At 37.1% G+C, this 22,819-nt stretch overlaps 1 pseudogene; it reads left to right on the forward strand.

The window, feature by feature from the left end:
• Positions 1 to 14,650: 14,650 nt before the first annotated feature.
• On the forward strand, positions 14,651 to 20,180 carry LOC120212579 (annotated as a pseudogene).
• Positions 20,181 to 22,819: the final 2,639 nt, after the last annotated feature.

Raw genomic sequence — 22,819 nt, forward strand, 5'->3', positions numbered from 1 at the left:
GGAAGCTTTTGCAGAAAATTGAAAAGATTTGCACAGTGATTTAGAGTGGTTCGACTTTCTCAATCAAAGTCTACGTCCACTACCTTAGCTATCCACACTAAAGATTTTCCACAAATTCACTAATTTGTCTTTCTTTTGAGGATAAAGAGTAACCTTACAAACCCTCAAGAATTATACCACAAATTCTTGAGAAAAACTCTCTCCCAAAGAGAACAATACAAATTTGCAAACTTACAAGGAAATCCTCACAAGGTAGATTGTTTGCACAATTCTAGAACAAAGAAAAAAACACTCAAGAATAAATACAATTGAGAACAAAAGTGTTCTTGAAAGCAAAATGAATATTGAATGAAAAATAGGCTTGAAATGCTCAAACTTGAGGTTTGATGCTTTCTCTTTGATTCTCTCTTGATTCTAGTTGCTTGATGTTTCTTGTTGTTGATCAATGGCTTCTAAACTTGTTTAAATACTCCTTGAATCAATTCTGAACGTTGGTGATAATTAGTGGAGTCAATAGAGCCGTTATTGTGTGAAAACAATTAATTTTCTGGGTGGGAGCATCTCATGCATCGATGCATGACCATTATGCATCGGTGCATCAGTGTAAAATTTCAAATATTTTGACCGTTGGACTCCTAGTGCATCGGTGCACTAAGAGTGCATCGATGCATGAAGTGCATTCGATGTTTGAAAAATAGCATGGTGCATCGATGCATGGATTGTGCATCGATGCATCAAATGCATTCGATGTTTTAATTAAATCAGAGTGCATCGATGCATGAAGAGTGCATCGGTGCATGGAATGCATTCGATGTTTCAATTTATTCATTGATGCATCGATGCATGGTATTGATGCATCGGTGCATGCTTTTGAAAAATTGATTTATGGCTTGATTTTGGTTTAAAATACTTTGTGAAAATTGTTTCAAAAATAGTTTAAGTATAAATCACAATTTTACACATTTAGTAAGGATTAAAATTGATCTTCAAAGACTTGGAGTAATAATTTGATATTCGATAAATTGAATCGAATATAAATTGTAAAATCATTTGTAAAAATCTTAAAATTCATTTAACTTAATTTGTTATATCGAAATATCAAAAATGTTTTTAACAGTGTCCATAAACAATTTGTAAGTCAAATGCAAGTGTTGTTAAGTACCTAGAATTCAATAATAATTTGTTGTTTGTTGGTTTTAGATGTGTAGAAAGTGTTATGTAACCCCCCAGACCCAGTCTGTAAGATAGACTCAAACCTAAGTGGCCACATATCCCATTCAGAGGTTTTTTTTATATATATATAACTTATAGAACGTTAAATATAATATAGAACATAATATTAATAATACATATATGTCCAAAACGATAATAAAATACATGTCACCAAACATAACCGAAAAACATATAGAAATATATGTTCGTACAAAATAAAGTAGTTGATTTCTCCTGATGCCAAATCTGCTAGCTTACGGTCTGCTGTTATCTGAAAAAGGTTAAAATTTACAGAATGAGCTAAAAAGCCCAGTGTGCTCCAAACAGTGTATAAAAACATACTAACGAAATATTTCAATAAAATTTGTTTATGCACATGTTTTGAAAACATGAACACTACCCCCATCCTTTCACAATCTGTTTGTGTAGGTTCCCCAAAACCATACACCTCGTACAACCAGTAACAGTAAGGCCCTGAGCACACAGTCGAGGAGCCTGCAGTAATCTTCCTCCAACAATATTCCCCCCAATGATAGAAATGAACATGAATGTATTCGTATAAAACAATGAATAATTCTTTAAAAACATAAGAATATTTCAAGCTTGAAAACCATAAACAGAAATCAAAAATCAAATCAGTAATGTATGGTAATTCAGATGTTGGGTAATCAGTATTCAGAAAACGGGATAAATACCGTAACCAGAAATCATATCAGAAATATACAATAAATCAGAAATCAGATACACAATATTCAGATATTTATATACTTTAAAACAATAATATAACACTATCAGGAAACACACCTGTAACAGTCTGGGAAATCAGATAGGGAAGCCTATTACTGGGTCTATCGATCACGTTCTGCTGCAGCGCTAGATCCTGCGAATTGGAAAAATCCATATTGGAATCCTAATATAAATAATCTAAATATTATTTAAATAATATACAGAAACCTACGGGTAATTCTCGTAGTACGCAGTTCAGGCTGATCTAACGAACGGATAACACCGGACCTAATTGATCCTTGCTCAGGTGAAACACGAGTACTTTCATAAAATATTTTTATTGAATAAATCCTTGACCAAATCTCATTTAAATAATCAAAATATTAAAATATTAAGACTTTTGGGCTTACAAGCTCGATTCGGGAATTTTGGGTCAGAATTTGGCAAAATGGATTTCGGAATCAAATTCAGGATGTCGAAAAACATAATGTATGACCTTCCAAAATTTCGAATTCTTGGTCAAAATTAAAGTCAACGGGTTTGACTGATGATTTGGAGACTTTCGTGTTTGAATTTAGCAAAACGGACCCCAAAAACAGATTCGGGACGTCAAAAACTATCAGGATAGGTATTCTTGGTCGAAAACAATGGTCGTTTAATAGCTGGTCAAAGCTGATCAAAGTTCTGGTCAAAGGAGGTCAACAAACTGTCAGACATTTTACACAAATAGCACCCTTTTTAAAAAAATTACCAAAATAGCACCCATTTCGAATTAATTCCCAGAATAGCACCAAAACCGAATTAATTCCCAGAATAGCACCGGTCAACAGTCAATGGGTCGGGTCGGGTCAACGGGTAAACAGGTCGTGACCGGTCAAACCGGTCAAAACCGGTTTCCAACGTTCACTCGCCTGCGGCGGCGCGTGTGGCGCGTGCGACGTCCTCCGGGGCTCTAAAAATCACGGAAAAATTTCTAAAAATTATTTTGAGCGATTTCGAGATACTTACAAAGATCGGTTCAAATTTTTGAACGGCGGAGAGCTCGATTTCGACTTGGCCGAATCTTTGACTGATCCACCTCCCCACGCGCCGCCGTCAACGGAGATCTAGGATGACACCGACGGACTCGGAACGGCACAAGGAACACGATGGTGCGGGAGGTGTCGTAAACGGAGCAACGATCGGCGATGAATTTAGGATTTTCTAGGCAATTGAGCTTAAAAAAACGTCGATGCTTTGACTTGAAATTCACGACGTTTGGCAGCGTTTCGCTTCAATTAAATTGAAGGATTTGTTCCTCGCTCGATGATGAACACGATGGTGGTTTTAAAATGACGATCGGAATTCGAACGGCGTCGGGATCGTCGTCGGAAGTTGAGGCTGGGAGAGGGAATTTGGGAGGAATTGGTTTCTGATTTTCAGAAACCAATTCACATATATAACAACCCATACCTAATATTTTAGGGTAAATTCGGGGCTTGGTCCCTGAATTTTCTTTAACTCTAAAACAAGCTTCAAGTTTTAAAAACTTCTAATTTAGTCCCCAAAATATATCCACCAATTTTCACAATTAAAACCTCAATTCCCAATTAAATATTATTTTGAAATTTTCGGGTTATTACAATTCTCCCCCTCTACAAGAAATTTCGTCCTCGAAATTTACCTTATGAAAACAGATGAGGAAATTGAACCTCCATTGACTCCAATGTCTCCCAAGTAGCTTCTGAGGGGCTACGATTACTCCACTGCACTTTGACCATTGGAATACGCCTATTCCGAAGAACTCGCTCATCCCTCTCTAAAACCTGAACAGGCTCCTCCTCATATGACAAATCAGGTCTCATCTCTACCTCATCAACCTGAATGATGTGATCTGGATCTGGACGGTATCGCCTCAACATAGAAACATGAAAAACATCATGAATACGACTGAGCTGGGAAGGTAACTCAAGCTGATAAGCAACAGGTCCAACTTTCTTCAGAATACGATACGGCCCAATAAATCGCGGACTCAGTTTACCTTTATGTCCAAATCTCAATACCTTCTTCCATGGAGATACCTTGAGAAAAACCTGATCTCCAACCTCAAACTCGATATCCTTACGTCGCTTATCTGCGTATGACTTCTGCCTATCAAATGCCTCTCTTAAGCGATCACGGATCAGTCTGACAGTATTTTCAGTCTCTCGAACCAAGTCTGGACCCAAAGTTTTTCTATCATGCAACTCTGTCCAACATATAGGAGTACGACATCTACGTCCATACAGAGCCTCATACGGTGCCATGCGAATACTCGCCTGATAACTATTATTGTAAGCAAACTCAGCTAACGGCAAGAAATCTTCCCAACTACCACGGAAATCAATCACACAACCCCGTAACATATCCTCCAACACCTGAATCACTCGCTCAGACTGTCCATCAGTTTGAGGATGAAAAGCTGTACTGAAATTCAAACGAGTACCCAGAGCCTCGTGCAAAGCTTTCGAGAACCTGGAAGTGAATCTCGGATCTCGGTCAGATATGATAGACAACGGAACACCATGAAGTCTAACGATCTCAGAAATGTACAACTTAGCCAGTTTATCCAGAGAATAATTAACCCGAATAGGAATAAAGTGCGCTGACTTGGTGAGTCGATCAACAATCACCCAGATAGAATCCTTTTTGGAAGGAGTTAGAGGAAGACCAGTAACGAAGTCCATCGTAATTCGCTCCCACTTCCACTCAGGAATCTTAATTGACTGTAACAATCCAGACGGATGCTGGTGCTCTGCCTTAACCTGCTGACAAGTCAAACACCTTGCCACAAAATCTGAAATATTTTTCTTCATACCAGTCCAAAAGTAGCGCTCTTTGAGATTATTGTACATTTTATCCCCACCAGGATGCATAGCATAAGGACTACTATGAGCCTCCTGAAGAATAACCCGTTTCAACTCATCATCTTTAGGGACGCAGTAACGACCGTGAAAACACAAAATACCATCCTGGTCCACAGTATACTCCGAACTCGATCCTTGCTTAACTTGTTCAATAATGGGAAGCAACGAGTTATCAAGGAGTTGTCTAGCCTTAATCTCCTCGGCCAAAGTAGGTTTAACCTGTAACTCTGCTAACAAACTATTATCATCAAATAAGCTCAAGTTGGCAAATAAGGCTCTGAGATCTGATATCGCCTTACGGCTCAAGGCGTCTGCCACTACATTAGCCTTCCCTGGATGATATTCTATCTCAAAATCATAGTCCTTTAAAAGCTCCAACCAGCGACGCTGTCTCAAATTTAATTCTTTCTGAGTAAGCAGATACTTCAGACTCTTATGATCAGTATAGATATAACACTTTTCTCCGTAGAGGTAGTGTCTCCAGACCTTTAAAGAAAAAACCACAGCAGCTAATTCCAGATCGTGAGTAGGATAGTTACGCTCATGCGGCCTTAACTGACGTGACGCATAAGCGACAACCTTCCTATCTTGCATCAAAACACATCCTAATCCAGAATGAGAAGCATCACTGTAGACATAAAAATCCTTCCCAGATTCAGGCTGAATCAACACTAGGGCTTGAGTTAGAACAGTCTTCAATTTCTCAAAGCTAGCTTGTTGGTCCTCAGACCAGACAAATGGAACATCTTTCCTCAATAGTTTCGTCAGAGGAGCTGCAATAAGGGAGAATCCCTTAACGAAACGACGATAGTAACCAGCTAAGCCCAAGAAACTACGGATCTCAGAGACGTTTCTGGGTTGCTTCCAGTTCAGAATAGCCTCCACTTTGCTTGGATCCACCTGAATGCCATCAGCAGAGACGATATGTCCAAGAAAAGTCACTTCGCTGAGCCAGAACTCACACTTGCTCAACTTAGCGTATAGCTTATTCTCCCTTAGAGTCTGAAGAACAATCCTTAAATGCTCCTCATGTTCTACTTCACTTCTAGAATACACCAGTATATCATCAATGAATACAACTACAAACTGGTCCAAATAAGGTCAAAACACCCTATGCATCAGATCCATAAAAGCAGCAGGGGCATTAGTTAACCCGAATGACATCACTAAAAACTCATAGTGCCCATATCGAGTACGGAAAGCAGTCTTCGGAATATCCGAATCTTTCACTTTGAGTTGATAATAACCAGATCTCAAGTCTATCTTTGAAAAGATAGAAGCCCCTCGAAATTGGTCAAATAGATCATCGATCCTGGGCAGAGGATATTTATTTTTAACAGTGAGCTTGTTCAGTTTTCTATAATCAATACAGAGTCTCAATGTCCCATCTTTCTTCTTGACAAAGAGAACTGGAGCTCCCCACGGTGATACACTAGGTCGAATAAATCCCCGTCCAACAACTCCTGAAGTTGAACTTTCAGTTCCTTAAGCTCCTTTGGGGCCATACAATAAGGAGCCATTGAAACCGGGGTGGAACCAGAATAGACTTCAATCACAAACTCGACTTCTCTATCTGGAGGTAATCCAGGCAACTCCTCGGGAAAAACATCGGGAAATTCCTTGACAATTCGGATGCCTTCAATATCGGATTGCAATCTCCTAGTGTCTAAAATATAAGCAAGAAACGCCTCGGAACCCTTCCTGATCATCTTCTCCGCTACCAAGGCAGACACAACATTCGTCAGAAATCCACGTCGTTCCCCGATCATTACAATCTTTCGATTATCTGGGGTCTTCAGAACAACTCTCTTAGTCTCAAAATCAATATTTACTCGATGTTTGTCCAACCAATCTACGCCGAGAATCAAATCGAACTCTTCAAAGGGTAACTCCATCAGGTCAGCCAGAAAAATCTTCCCATTGATCTCTATAGGGCACTCTCTAAAAATACGATCCAACACGATGGATTTGCCTAAGGGGCTTTGAACTATCACTGAACGCTCAGTATTCTCAACGGGAATATTTAGACCCACAGAAACGGAATGTGATACATAGGAATTTGTAGAGCCACTATCAAATAATGCAAAGTATGGAACTGAATGAATAGTAATAGTACCTGCAATCACATTAGGTCCATCACGATCTTGTCGAAGTCTAGCAGTGTAAACCAATGTAGGTTGTCTGGCCTCAGATCTGACTGGACCCCTACTCTGAGATGCTCGGCTTCTACTAGCTAATCCAGGTGCTCTCTCCTGAGTACGACCACCCGTAGGAGTTTGAACAGTACTCTGAGTACGAGCGGGAGTACGAGCTGGTGTCTGAACTGAATGAGTTATCTCCGGACAATCCTTTACAATATGGTCACTTGAACCACATCTGAAACATGTACCCAATTTCTTCCTGCATTCCCCATAATGAGGTTTCCCACAATAATTACATAACTGCAAAGATTGCGACCCAAAAGATCCACCATGTCTAGTAGGCTGAAAAGTTGAAGCACCAGATGCAACAGGTCTGACACTCGTACCGCCTCTCTGAAAGGAATCACCCCTGCCTCTCTTGCTAGGATGTGCAGAAGAATTAACAGAACCAGAAGGCCTCCTGAATCGGGTTTGAGCTCGATCACTATCTCTCCGGTGCTCCATACCCAGTCGCTCTATTTCCTCAGCAGTCTTGGCTATCTCAACCAAAGCATCAAAATTCCTCTCTCGGTGGGTAGCGACTCGACTCCTGATCTCATACCTGAGTCCATTCTCGAACCTCAAGCATCGATCTGTCTCAGTGTCCACAAGTCCAGGAGAATATCGGCTCAATCGGATGAATTCAACCTCATAATCCATAACAGACATATTACCCTGCTCCAGATTCTGAAACTCCTGGCGTTACTCCTGTAGATATCTCTCTCCGATGTAGTGACTTCGGAAGCGCGTCTTGAAAAGATCCCATGTTAATTGGTTCCTCGGAATACTACTAGAAATGGATTGCCACCATCTGAAGCTTTCTTTCTTCAACATAGTTAGGGCCCCCTTTAACTTTTTCTCAGGTCTGAGGTCCATCTCATCCATAATCCTCTCTGTGTCCTCCAGCCAATACTCAACGTCTGTCAGAGGTCCACCAGTAATACCCTCGAATGGTACTACACCAGCAGCAACCAGAGAATTTGAAATCTCCACTGCAGTCATGTTACTAGGGGCTCTAGCAGCTCTCTGAAACATGCGGAAGATAGCTCTATTAATGGCGTCTTCATTCATCTCAGTATCCTCATCTTCAGTGATGGGAGGGTCTCTCATAGGAGTAAACTGATCATCATGAGAAAGAGTCGGATCTACTTGCGGAACAGGAGGATCACGTGGTGACATCGGATCGTCTATCGTAACAGAAGGTCGAGTGAGTCGCCCTCTACCACGTCCACGTCCTGTCCTACGACCTCTAGCAGCATTCATCGTTGGATCTATAAGGCTCTACAGAAGAATTTGAAACATATGTCAGATTAGCATCAGGGATCTCGAGAAACCTTTAAATCATAACATAAGTGACATTTTTTTTATTTCTTAAAAATTCAAAGTTTAGGACCCATATACAGTCCGAGTGTTTAAAACCGAAAGCTCTGATACCACCACATGTAACCCCCCAGACCCAGTCTGTAAGATAGACTCAAACCTAAGTGACCACATATCCCATTCAGAGGTTTTTTTATATATATAACTTATAGAACGTTAAATATAATATAGAACATAATATTAATAATACAGATATGTCCAAAACGATAATAAAATACATGTCACCAAACATAACTGAAAAACATATAGAAATATATGTTCGTACAAAATAAAGTAGTTGATTTCTCCTGATGCCAAATCTGCTAGCTTACGGTCTGCTGTTATCTGGAAAAGGTTAAAATTTACAGAATGAGCTAAAAAGCCCAGTGTGCTCCAAACAGTGTATAAAAACATACTAACGAAATATTTCAATAAAATTTGTTTATGCACATGTTTTGAAAACATGAACACTACCCCCATCCTTTCACAATCTGTTTGTGTAGGTTCCCCAGAACCATACACCCCGCACAACCAGTAATAGTAAGGCCCTGAGCACACAGCCGAGGAGCCTGCAGTAATCTTCCTCCAACAATATTCCCCCCCAATGATAGAAATAAACATGAATGTATTCGTATAAAACAATGAATAATTCTTTAAAAACATAAGAATATTTCAAGCTTGAAAACCATAAACAGAAATACAGAAATCAAAAATCAAATCAGTAATGTATGGTAATTCAGATGTTGGGTAATCAGTATTCAGAAAACGGGATAAATACCGTAACCAGAAATCATATCAGAAATATACAATAAATCAGAAATCAGATACATAATATTCAGATATTTATATACTTTAAAACAATAATATAACACTATCAGGAAACACACCTGTAACAGTCTGGGAAATCAGATAGGGAAGCCTATTACTGGGTCTGTCGATCACGTTCTGCTGCAGCGCTAGATCCTACGAATTGGAAAAATCCATATTGGAATCCTAATATAAATAATCTAAATATTATTTAAATAATATACGGAAACCTACGGGTAATTCTCGTAGTACGCGGTTCAGGCTGATCTAACGAACGGATAACACCGGACCTAATTGATCCTTGCTCAGGTGAAACACGAGTACCTTCATAAAATATTTTTATTGAATAAATACTTGACCAAATCTCATTTAAATAATCAAAATATTAAAATATTAAGCCTTTTGGGTTTACAAGCTCGATTCGGGAATTTCGGGTCAGAATTTGGCAAAACGGATTTCGGAATCAAATTCAGGATGTCGAAAAACATAAAGTATGACCTTCCGAAATTTCGAATTCTTGGTCAAAATTAAAGTCAACGGGTTTGACTGATGATTTGGAGACTTTCGGATTTGAATTTAGCAAAACGGACCCCAAAAACAGATTCGGGACGTCGAAAACTATCAGGACATGTATTCTTGGTCGAAAACAAATGTCGTTTAATAGCTGGTCAAAGCCTTTTGGTCAAAGGAGGTCAACAAACTGTCAAACATTTTACACAAATAGCACCTTTTTTAAAAAATTACCAAAATAGCACCCATTTCGAATTAATTCCCAGAATAGCACCAAAACCGAATTAATTCCCAGAATAGCACCGGTCAACGGTCAATGGGTCGGGTCGGGTCAACGGGTCGGGTCAACGGGTAAACGGGTCGTGACCGGTCAAAACCGGTTCAAAACTGGTTTCCAACGTTCACTCGCCTGCGGCGGCGCGTGTGGCGCGTGCGACGTCCTCCGGGGCTCTAAAAATCACGGAAAAATTTCTAAAAATTATTTTGAGCGATTTCGAGATACTTACAAAGATAGGTTCAAATTTTTGAACGGCGGAGAGCTCGATTTCGACTTGGCCGAATCTTTGACTGATCCACCTCCCCACGCGCCGCCGTCAACGGAGATCTAGGATGACACCGACGGACTCGGAACGGCACAAGGAACACGATGGTGCGGGAGGTATCGTAAACGGATCAACGATCGGCGATGAATTTAGGATTTTCTAGGCGATTGAGCTTAAAAAAACGTCGATGCTTTGACTTGAAATTCACGACGTTTGGCAGCGTTTCGCTTCAATTAAATTGAAGGGTTTGTTCCTCGCTCGATGATGAACACGATGGTGGTTTTAAAATGACGATCGGAATTCAGACGGCGTCGGGATCGTCGTCGGAAGTTGAGGTTGGGAGAGGGAATTTGGAAGGAATTGGTTTCTGATTTTCAGAAACCAATTCACGTATATAACAACCCATACCTAACATTTTAGGGTAAATTCAGGGCTTGGTCCCTAAATTTTCTTTAACTCTAAAACAAGCTTCAAGTTTTAAAAACTTCCAATTTAGTCCCCAAAAAATCCACCAATTTTCACAATTAAAACCTCAATTCCCAATTAAATATTATTTTGAAATTTTCGGGTTGTTACATGTTATTTGAGCAAATGTTTGGTTTCTGCAGGTTAATCCTGAAGTGAGCTGCGTGAAATTGATGTGCGTAAACAACTGTCTGGGTACACTTTTTTTTATTGTAATTGATTCTTAAAAGTCTTACTTGTTTAATTGATGAGAAAAATAATATAATAAGAGTTGATTTGTTTAATTCATGAGTAAATAATTCTTATTTGTTTAATTGATGTATAAATAATTCTTATTTGTGCTTGTTTAATTGATTAAAAGTTGATTATTGATGTGTAAATAATTCTTATTTGTGCTTGTTTAATTGATTGAAATGTAAAAGTTGAATTGTTTATTTCAATCTACATCATATTCGCGTTGCGATAGTCAATACACTTTGCAATTTTCTCGTTGCGATAGTCAAATTCCCGTTGGATAATCAAATTCGCATTGCGATAGTCATTTCGCGTTGCGATTATCTCATTGCGATAGTCAAATTCGCGATTCTGCAGGCTAAATTCGCGTTGCGATAGTCATATTCACGTTGCGATAGTCATTTTCGTGTTGCGATAGTCAAATTCGTGTTGCGATAGTCAAATTCGCGTTGCGATAGTCATTTTCGCATTGCGATTATCCCGTTGCGATAGTCAAATTCGCGTTGCGATAGTCAAATTCGCGTTGCGATAGTCATTTTCGCATTGCGATTATCCCGTTGTGATATTCAAATTCACGTTGCGATAGTCATATTCGCGTTGCGATAGTCATATTCGCGTTGCGATAGTCAAATGAATGTGTAATAAGTGAAAACAACTGAACAAATCATAGCAATGTTCAAACTCAAGTTACTAATATACATGGGCCTAACTGAAAATGTTAAACATTTACACATAAAATACACATAATACAACGTTTGCATTTAAAAATCACCTAAGTTAATAGTCCCAAAAGGTGAAGCCGGTTGTGATTAGGATTTTGATTTTATTGCCTTTTGCTTGAACCATATGAGCTTTGGATTTTGATGATGATCCATATTTTGGTAGAGGAAAAGATGATTGTGATGGCACTGGTGATCCACATGTCAACCTTGTATGACCACTTTCCTTGCACCGACTTAGAGCGTTGATTGATTCTACACTATTAGGCGTCACGAAACCATATCTTGCTCCAAGTTGATGTACTCTTGACCATCTTTCAAACCCGACATCTTCTAGTGTTTGAGCACACTGAGGCAAAACACGTCTTAAACAACTTATATGCTTATTAAAATCCACTTCCCGATAAGCTTTTACAGCCTTCCAGTATGTCCATTTGTGATTTTTTATCCCAGCAGACCTTGATTTTAGATTTCTATACAAATGAACACCACAAAGTCCATAAAAAGCATATGGGAAACACCTTCTAACAGCGTTGTCAATTGAGTTTGCCCTATCAGATATGATTGTCAGATTGCTAATAGGACCTATGTAATCCCTAAGATGCCCCATAAACCATGTCCATGAATCAGAGGTTTCAGATTTGCCAACCCTATAAGCTATTGGCAGTATCCCATTGTTAGCATCCATGGCTACTGCTAATAAGTTTACTCCAAGGTATCGACCTTTTAAATATGCTCCGTCAACTATAATATCTGGGCACATGCAAGTAATAAACGAACGAATCTACAAAATCATATACACAAGAAATATAATCATTTAAATGTGAAATGAATGTAACTAATAAAAATGAGTCAACAAAATTATATTGATTTACTAACCGCAGCACCAATGGCGATAAACAGCAACTCAAAGCGTCCATCTCTATCTGTTTTGATATGAGTTACCGACCCAGGATTTTTCAGCTTTAAATTGTGACAATAAGCCGGTAGTTGGGCAAACGATGCTTCTGGCGACCCCCTCAACAATTCCAAGGCATAACATTTGGCTCTCCAAGCTTGAGAATATGAGATACTAATCTTGAACCGAGCATTCATATCAGTCATAATTTCATGTCCCCGATATACCCTGCCATTCAAAAACATTAACTCAGCCAGAAAACCACCCAACACCTTTTTGTTTGCCTGTCTATGGTGAGGAAAAACTTGGGTTCTTGAACATGTATGTTTATCAATAAAAGTCCTAACTTGAAACATTTCACAATCTTTTATCCTCTTTGTAATCTTACGCCACGTACAGTTTTTGTCAATCATACACCTTGTTTCGAAACAATCTTTGCTTGATTTGTTAACTTTTAGTTGATAGCCATCTTCCACACATTTCGTATACAAAGCTATCTTCAAGTCTTCCTTTGTATCAAAACAATCATATTTCTTGATATGAATAATTTTTGTGTAACAATCAACTGCTATTTTTACCAACTCTTCTTCCGGTATCTGAAGTAATTCTGGCATATTCCAGTTATACTCCCGTGGTATTTTCTTCGGGGATTTCTTCTTATTCTTTTTCTTCTTCAGGGTTATATGAATTACAGAATGGATGTTCAACATGTTCATTCACAGTCGTAACTTCCTCCTCATTATCATCAACAACATCTTCCTCGGCAGTGGCTGTTTCATCATCAAAATTCGGGTATTGATCAATATCAAAATCATTACACGCAGGGTCTGTTTCTTCTTCTGAAACATCATCAAAATCCGAGTATTGACCAAGATCAAAGTCCGGGTATTGACCAAGATCAAATTTCAAATACCGACTAGTACTCACAATTTTTTCTGTTGGCTCATCATCGTCTAACTGGTTAATACGAAAACCGGAATTTGGTGCTGAAAGTTGATTGGGATTTGGATTAGGGAAAGGTTGTGGGTTTTGAGATTGTGTTTGGTATTGGAAATGTGGTGAAACAAAATTTACTTGGTGATGAAATTGTGGTGGAACCATTAAATTTTGAGCACCATAAACTGGGGTTGAAAAACTTAGTTGATTACTACCCGCTACTGACTCAACTTCACTACTTCTAGGTTCAACAACATACAATGTAACATCATCTTGCGAAACACTAATGTAAGCAATGAATCGTTCAACATCTTCATTGTCGGTTAACAAATAAACTTTACCTTTTCTCTGATAAGATAGCCTAAATCCACTTAAGGACTCTAAATTCAATTTATTTGCAACACGTAACATTAGAGTTTCATAAGTTAACTTTTTAATGACAGTTTTAGTTGAAGATTCATGGGTAAAGGCATATATTGTAAAACACCATGAACATTCTCCCATGACCCTCCAAAACACAAATATATCTAAACATGATCAATATTAGATGATTTCATTATTGTAAATTAATTTACTAAACAAACGAGCTGCGAAACTAAAACATGTTGCCGGATGGGGAAATGTCGTTGGATATAAGAACGGATGTCGCCGGAGAGAGTGATAGATGGAGATGGAATGAGTTGCGATTTAGGGATTTAGGTTATGAGTTGCTTCTGCTGCGTAGTTATATACCCAAAACATTTGTGTTGCGAAACTAAAACCTGTTGAGAATTTGAAATTCAACATTGCGACAGTCAGAATTGCGTTGCGATAGTCAGAATCGCATTGCGATAGTAATAATCGCATTGCGATTTACATATTCGCGTTGCGATAGCCATACTCGCATTGCGATTTACATATTCGCATTGCGATAGTCGGAAAATCGTAATGTGATAGTCAGAATCGCGTTGCGAATCTGGAAACTGATTTGCAATACCGGAGATCGCGTTACGAATTATCGATCGCATTGCGATTTAGTTAGTCATTTTGACAAATCCAAAAAAAATTAGTTAAAATCGTATATTATAAGACATTTTTTGTCACTGAGGTTATTTTCTCTATTTAAGTATTAAGCCTTTTATTAAACTTCCCTTAAAAGGAGAAAATACAGACAGACCCTGAAGAAAAAAAAGTAGTAGGCTAGAGAAAAATACATTCAACAGTTCACGAGTACCTTTCTTCACTCTCTTTCCCTTATTTTTCGTTTCCCATTCCAACTCTTCTTCTTCTTCGATTTATCTTCTCTCCCTTCCACTCAAAACCACTGTGCCATCTTCATCTCCTTCAACAAATAACTCTCATATAAAACAGATACCTTCATTGCTGCTTGCAAGCCTCGCCTTCCATCAAAATTTTCTTTATTCTCTGAAGGAAAGTTTTCAATATCTCCCATTTTCAGGTACCCTCCTCCGATCGTATTTTTTTTTTATCTTTTTCCCATTCTCTATTTAATTTTTTCTTTTGTTTTTACTAGGTGGGTATTTATTGTTTTATTTTCCCCTTTTTGTAGTTGTTTCTTGGATCAGTCATTATTATAAAGTTCAATTTTTTTGTCATTTGATTAAAAACTTTATTTTTTGCTATGGGGTTTTGATGTTCTTTTACTGCATGATATTAGCGTCTCCTAAAAAATGTTGATTGATTCATAAAAAGCTGTTGGTTTTTTTCGATGGGTATTCCTTATTTTCCTTTTCGGGTTTATTTTTTGGACCTACTTGCTGGTTGGATCCAAGGAATCTGGTACTTTTCCTTGGAAGATCTGCCTTTGTTTTACTTTTCTTGTTGTTTTTATATGAATCCTTGGCTTGGTGCATTTAATTGTTAGGAGGAATGTATCGTTCTACTCTTAGACAATGTTGGTAAATTAATATAAGCTAAGCCCTGTTACGATTTTATTGTTTTTAATCTTTGTACTTTTAGTGAAAATTCTTGGTATTTAGATTCTTTTTAACAACTTTTGATGGGAATACTTTTTTAATTTGAGCTTTAGGTTTTTTTTTCTTCTTTTCTTTAGATGAATACTTGGCTTATTGCATTTAAGTGCAAGAGTTTTCATGAGAATGTAGCAGTTTATTCTTGGATTATGTATGTAAAATAATGTAAATTGAGCCCTATTATGATTTTATTGTTCCCTTTATACTTTTGACGGCAATGCTTTTTCTTGGGAGTTTTTTTCAGCCTTTTTAATTCAATTTCCTTGTGCACTCTATAGTATTGATGATGTCCGAGTGTGTAAAACCGTCCATGCTTTAGCTCTGAGGTTGTAGTGTAGGGGAAGTTTTTTCTCATTTGAGCTTGAAGATATATTCCGGTGGTAAATTTACTTATGGTGTTTTCTTCCATAGATGGCATTGGAAACGGCTACTTCCCCAGCTACTCCAAGTGCCCAAGTTGTCGGAAATGCTTTTGTTGAGCAGTATTATCACATTCTTTGCGATTCTCCTGAGTTGGCTTACAGATTCTATCATGATTCAAGTGTGCTTAGTCGGCCGGACTCCAATGGTGTGATGACATCAGTGACAACCATGCAAGTAAGCTGCTTGGCTTGTGTTATAACTTCTCGATGTTGTTCTTTTAGTTGGTTCTAAGAGTTTCTGATCATCGATCTTTAAAATTTCTTCAGAACATTCAGCATGTTATAAATTACTTTAATTTGCTTGATTCTATACTGATGATGTACATTTAATAGATGGTGGGCAGTATATTACCCTATGATTTAGGCGGTACTAATTTGAGTATCAGTGCTCGAGTCTGTAGGTTTTATATCAAGAAATTTGCACAAACTTTTGGAGTTAGGGTATGATGCTTCTGAGTATAACAACCATGTCATGGACATGGGATTCTCAATTTGACAATATAATGTGCATTTTGCTCCGACATTTTTCTCTTCATATCTGATGTTTGTTTCTGCTACTAACTTTACTTCAGTAACAAATATTAACTTAGTCGGAGCAGAACTTTTTACAAATTTCTTTTGGTTTTCATTAAAAAAAGGCATAATGTTCTGAGCAATGTCTCATTCATCTGGTCATTTTTGTATTCATCTCTGATTCACAATATTGCACATCCATTAGGTAAGTCTGAACGTGGAGCTTTAATTTTGGTAACAAGAAAAATCCATCACACATGCTCAGATGTTCTAGTTCTCTCCCTCCACCCACCTCCTTTAAAAGTTTTTCATTTTTTGGAATTTGAAACTGTAATATTATCATCCTTTCTAGTTTCCAGTAACAAATAGTGTGTAGTTATATTGTGTTATAAATTTATAATTGCTGTCAGTTTTATACTATCATCGGTGCAAAGACATTCCAATAACATTTTTCTTGAACAGGGTATTAATGAAAAGATTCTCTCCTTGGATTACAAAAATTATAAGGCTGAGATTAATACTGCTGATGCTCAGAAGTCTTACAAGGAAGGGGTAACTGTGCTAGTAACCGGATGTCTATCGGGCAAGGATAACTTGAAGAGAAAATTTGCACAATCTTTTTTCCTTGCTCCCCAGGACAACGGGTACTTCATTCTAAATGATGTATTTAGGTATGTAGAGGGTGGTGAATCCTTGGAGAATCAGAAAGTTAATGGTGTTTATGACGCTCTATAGAACCTTCTGCAGCAGAACATGGTAAACTTATACTGTGTTCTTTTCTTTTTCTTTTCCTTGTGTTTTATTAGATAGTTTTTCAATATTCTTTTAATTTTCGTTTGCAGAGCCTACTCAAGGTATGCATCCTTCTGCGACAGATGCAGCGGCTGCTCTTGTGGAAGAGAATCAAAATGCTGCCGAGCAAGTTTCCGAGCAATTAGACCAGGAAAGACAGCCGGTCAATGTAAAAGAGGCTCTTTCAGTATCCCAGTCTTATTCAGATAATAATGATATTCCAGTTGTTGAATCGGCTTCTTCCGCCCAAGAAGATACTCCAAAGAAATCTTATGCATCAATTGTGAGTTTAGAAATGAATATCTACTCTCCAGTTTTTGTATTTAGTTGCTTGTTTATGTTTCTTTGTTATTGTTATAGGTAAAAGTACCAAAAGGGAGTTCGGGGCCAGCTAGAGTCTATGTCCCTACTAATTCCTCTAGAGTGATGCCCCAGAAAACTGAGAACCAGTCTCCTGTGTCTCCATCACCTGCTTCACCGGAAGCATCTGCACCTTCTAGCATCGATGCCCCTGAGAGTAACGATATTCCCGAGGAAGGTATCTCATGTGTGTGTCATTTACAAAATTGGGCTGTGTGATCTGAAATCATCTATTATGCTTTCAGTATGAATAACTGTTTATTAACTCTATTTAACTAGCAGTCGAGGGTCATTCCATTTACATAAAGAACTTGCCCTTCAATGTGATACCTGCACAGCTGGAGCAGGAGTTTAAGAAGTTTGGCCCCATCAAGCAAGGGGGTGTCCAAGTTAGAAACAATAAGGTCGGTTTCCGGCACATTGAAATTGAATGAGTAATAGATTATATTCTATTTCAACATCTTTTTGGAGATATATTTACATTCTATTTCTTCAGCAACAGGGATACAGTTTTGGTTTTGTTGAATTTCTGTTATTGAGCTCCGTGAATGATGCAATTCAGGTATGGTTCATGTTTGTTATATATGTCTATCGAAAGAATGTTCCAGATCATCCGTTTCTTTTGGTCTACCCTTTTTACTACCCTTGTTATCAGGGAGGGTTTTGAATTCATATGTGGGATCTGTTAAATGTTCTTGGAACAACAACCCTACCACAACTCTTTCAACCAATTAAGGGGCAACAGATTTTCATCAAGAGCAGTTTTAGTTTCTCACAATTTTAATTTCTTCTTATGTACAAGCTCCAAATGTAGGAAAGTGCAATATAGTCTACCGTCAGGTACTAATTAGCTTCTTCGTTGATCACCTACACCCACAGATTCAAAATCTTTATATGAACCATACAGCAAGCATCCAATGCCTCGCATTGAGAGCAAATCAACTACTTTTAATAGCCTTTTTCCAACCCTCCATTCCAAAACATCTATAATCAATAATTATTTAAGAACCAGTTGCATGTTAAATATCAGTGCTTGGTATATGTATTAATTGTTTCTTCCCTATGTTTTTTTGGGTCAAATCCTAGTCCTTCGAGCATTAATATGCGAATGCTTTCATCTTTCCCTAGTATCCAAATCTTCATTTGGTATTCTGTTCTCTGCCTCTTTCCCATTCTGTCTCATCATTTGCTTGAATGAACAGTGCTTAGCCGTAGAAAATATTATCAAAATGCTTTTATTAGCTGTCTTTTATAACAAGTAGTAGCTTCATCTGTAAGAGCTGTTTAGGATTGTCTCTTTTATCTGATGGCTTATAACAGTAGGCGAAAGAAATTTATGTGTTGTGTGAGTACTGATGTTGCACATGATTTGCATTATGAAATGGTGCATTAACTAGGAAAAATGAGTTTATTTATCAGTGCTCTTGTCTGGAAGTGTAATGCATCAGTTTCATGGATTTTGAAATAAGATTGACAAAGTTTCAGAAAATATAGAGAAATTTTCCCCTTATTTATAAAAAAGAAGGAAAAAGAATATCCGGCGACGAGTGAAAAGCTCTCTCTGGGTGACTCAGTTGTAATCTTACTAATAATTGAGTGACCTTTGGTGTAATTTATCCACCATATAAATTCTGTGTAATTAAAATGTCATTCCTTGCTCAGAACCTGTCATTTCCTTGTTACATATTTTAGCAATTGCACTTGTTGCGTAATGAACTTTAATATTCAGGCATCTCCAATAACAATCGGAGACCGTCAAGCTGTTGTGGAGATAAAGAGAACTTCAACCAGAGGTAAGTAAGAACACTATGAACTTATTGGTATACTCGATAGTGATTCAAGCATTGTAACTTCGATACGTGTATGTGTTTGACACGAGTATGTCAACCTTTTTAACTAATTCTATGTATTTGGAAGCTCTTGAGAAGAACATACTGCGTCCAGATACACGTTGGACATGAATAATTGAAGAAAATTGATGAGTTGAGAGCAACATAAGATTTGAAGATAAAGTTTCTCTTGAAATATTGTTTGATTAATTTGTGATGGTTAATATTGTAACTGCATGAATTATAAAGGTTGAACTCGTCTGATAGTTGCTGGTCTTTGCTGTTGTTTCTTACAGTTGGTAGTGAAAGAGGTAGCTTCCCTTCCAGAAGAGGAGGGTTTCGAGGTGACAGCTTCAGGGGCCATGGAAACTATGTTGGTAACCGAAGCTTTGGCAGAAACGAATACGGAAACCATGGTGAATTTTCTGGTTGGCCAAGAGGTTCAGCTTGGCGTGGAAGGGTTGGTCGTTCAAGAGGAGCGAATCAGACTCCCTTGAATTCAAACCCAATCTAATAAAACTCGTATTTCTTGGCAGAAAAAGCTTGAGGATGAGGTTAGAACTCAACATTTAGGACATTATTCGAGTTGCTGACTTTGATCGTAGGCGTCGAGGAGAAACGCAGTGGTGTAGCTTAGAGAATGTTGTGTAGGGCATCACAAACTTAAAGCTCATCCTCAAGATTTGATTATTTGATTACTATTATTTTACTTTTGATGGATATCACTGGGCTTGTTTTTAGCTGTAAAGTGATGGGCAGCTTCAAAATTCATGATGGACAGCCTTTCATTTATTTTTACTTCACTATCTTTTATTTGATCAAGTGAATATGATTTCTTCTTCTTCTTCTTTTTAGACCGAGAATTATGTCAATGAACACGGCACATTAACTATGTACATAAGGGCACAATTAAATCTTCTGTCGATATATTTGTTCAAGCTGATAGTTGTTATTGGCCATAATGGTAAATAAATCATTATCTCTGTTCTAACTACGCGATAATGGTAGAAAATGCTAATAATCCTTTTTTCAAATTTCCTGAATCTTTTAACGATACACTATAATAATCAAATGCAATATTTCTTCTAATGATACAACTTTTTAGTCAGAGTTTACGAGTTCTATTTTGTAACCCAAATTTTATTTATAAAACTTCGAGTTGAGTCTTTAGTCTAATTGCTTGGGTTTTTATTTAAATTTAAATTATAAATATCTATTATATTATGGTACTAATTGATTCTAATTTAAATAACTTTATATATAATTATATATCATTCAAAGTTAGATGATTCAACTCGAACTTACACATCAATTCATTAGTTACTAATTTTTTTAAAATTATTCGAACCATATTTTATAGCTCAATTTTTTTTTCTAATTGAGGCTTTTTAATAGCTTTAATTGACTTTATAAAATGAGTTAAATCGTATATTACGTTTCAATTTTTTTGATTTTTCAAGTTTTACATCCTACTGTTGATATTAGTCGGATGAAATCATCACTTCAAATTATACGGCGTAAACAACTAATTTTTTTTTATAACAATTGAAGAGTAATGAAATTTTTTATCAGTTGAAAAACAATAAAAAAATCTAGTAAGTTGATTTATGTATATAAACCATTTCTTGCTTTGATATCCCACCAACGTGAGATACGATTTTTCTCATTTTCCTTACACGATACAATTCATATGTACTCTACTTTGAGCATCAATTTCTCATTAATCACTCAATCATTTTGAGCATACGAGATACCGTTGTAAAGACCTCAATAAGTAGAATATGAATTGATAAATTCATTATTCGATTCTCGATCTTTACACTTAGAAAATATACCTCAAAGTTCCTAATTTTTCACATTTTTCAATATTTTTTATGTAGGCAAAAATAATAAATATATTTTTACTAAAATTACTTTCCTTTTTCTAATTAAATAAAAAATTTAATTAATTAAAAAACAGTAAAATAATATTTAAATTCAGTAAATGTACACGTTTGTAATTGTGGTTTATAAAAAAACTAGATATATTTAAAATATATATGAATGGACGGAAAAAAAGAGAGTCGAGACATTCATTTTCATTTGAAAATTTTAAATTATTATATATTTTATATTTTTTTATTATAAATTAATAAATTTGTTTGTCCCTATAATTTTAGAAGCTCACTTCCTATAATAAAATTTTACATATGTCTATATATGGCAAATCTCTCGAGATAATATTCTCGAAATAATTATTTCATGAGATAATGCATTCCCCATATTATTTGCTGAAATAGGGTGAAATCCACAGTGTTGGCCGTAGGTCGTCATGCCTTCCGGGCGACCTTGTTCATAGGTCGCCATGCCCTTCGGGCGACCTTGTTTGTAGGTCGCCATGCACTCCCAGCCCCCTTGTACGTCCAGAAAATGATGCATGTGCCATGCATGACGTCCAACAGAGAGAGAATGATGGCTATGGATGGCAAACGGGCAAGTCGGATGTGGATACCCCCTCCCCCATACCCACCTAATATTTTTCAATCCACCACCCGCCCACCACCATGATGGGTACAAATTTTCAAATCCACACCCGCCCACGCGGGTACATTCTCAAATCCATCCCCATACCCACTATCCACTAGCGACGTACCCGTCTAGACCCGCCTAAAAACAAACTTAAGTTATACATAAACAACAAACATAAAAAAAACATGTCCATTAAGAAATATAATAAAACAAACGGAAAAATAAGTAACTATTTTTAGAAATAAGACTTTTTAAAAATATATATAATAAGTTGAAACATATAATTATCCTTTGTTTTTCCCTTTCGAATTTTATGATCTTACTGGTTCTTTTGTACTTCCACGTTCAACATTTGAGCTGGTCACTTAGCTCTTCCTACTTCATACCAAACAAAATAGTATAGATTCGACAAACATCCTAACAAAATTCAGACCAAATCATCAAATGATGCCAAAATACTCTAATTAACACTAACAAAAGCAAGGTAACTAGAGCTTTAAAATTGTAAGACAGGTCCCTATAAAAACGTTTTTTATAGACGACGGGCGAGTGAAACAACATAAAGAACATTAACAAGGTAAACTTAAGGCATTACAAATAGCATTTGAAAATTCCAAGACATCAAAATAAAAGATAAACGAGTCCAGATACATACACAAGAGTAAGACCTCCAATTTGTAACAAAGAATCCGGGCAGGGTCCAGTAAGGCTATTATTGTTTAATTGTCTGATACGTCCAGCAAGAACAAGGGAAAATACATATAAGAAACAGAGCTACTAGAAAGAAACTCGACAGGGAGATGAATATGATGAAAAAGTAGTAAAAAATATGGACACTTACAAATAGTTGAGGTTTTTCAAGTCTCCGAAGGAAGTCGGTATTTCGCAACTGAGAGTATTTTTGGAGAAATCAAGAGTCTGTAGCTTCTCTAACTTCCCAATCGTAGCC

The sequence above is a fragment of the Hibiscus syriacus genome, unplaced genomic scaffold, assembly GCF_006381635.1.
Source record: "Hibiscus syriacus cultivar Baekdansim isolate YM2019G1 unplaced genomic scaffold, ASM638163v2 tig00110013_pilon, whole genome shotgun sequence".
Lineage (NCBI taxonomy): Eukaryota > Viridiplantae > Streptophyta > Magnoliopsida > Malvales > Malvaceae > Hibiscus > Hibiscus syriacus.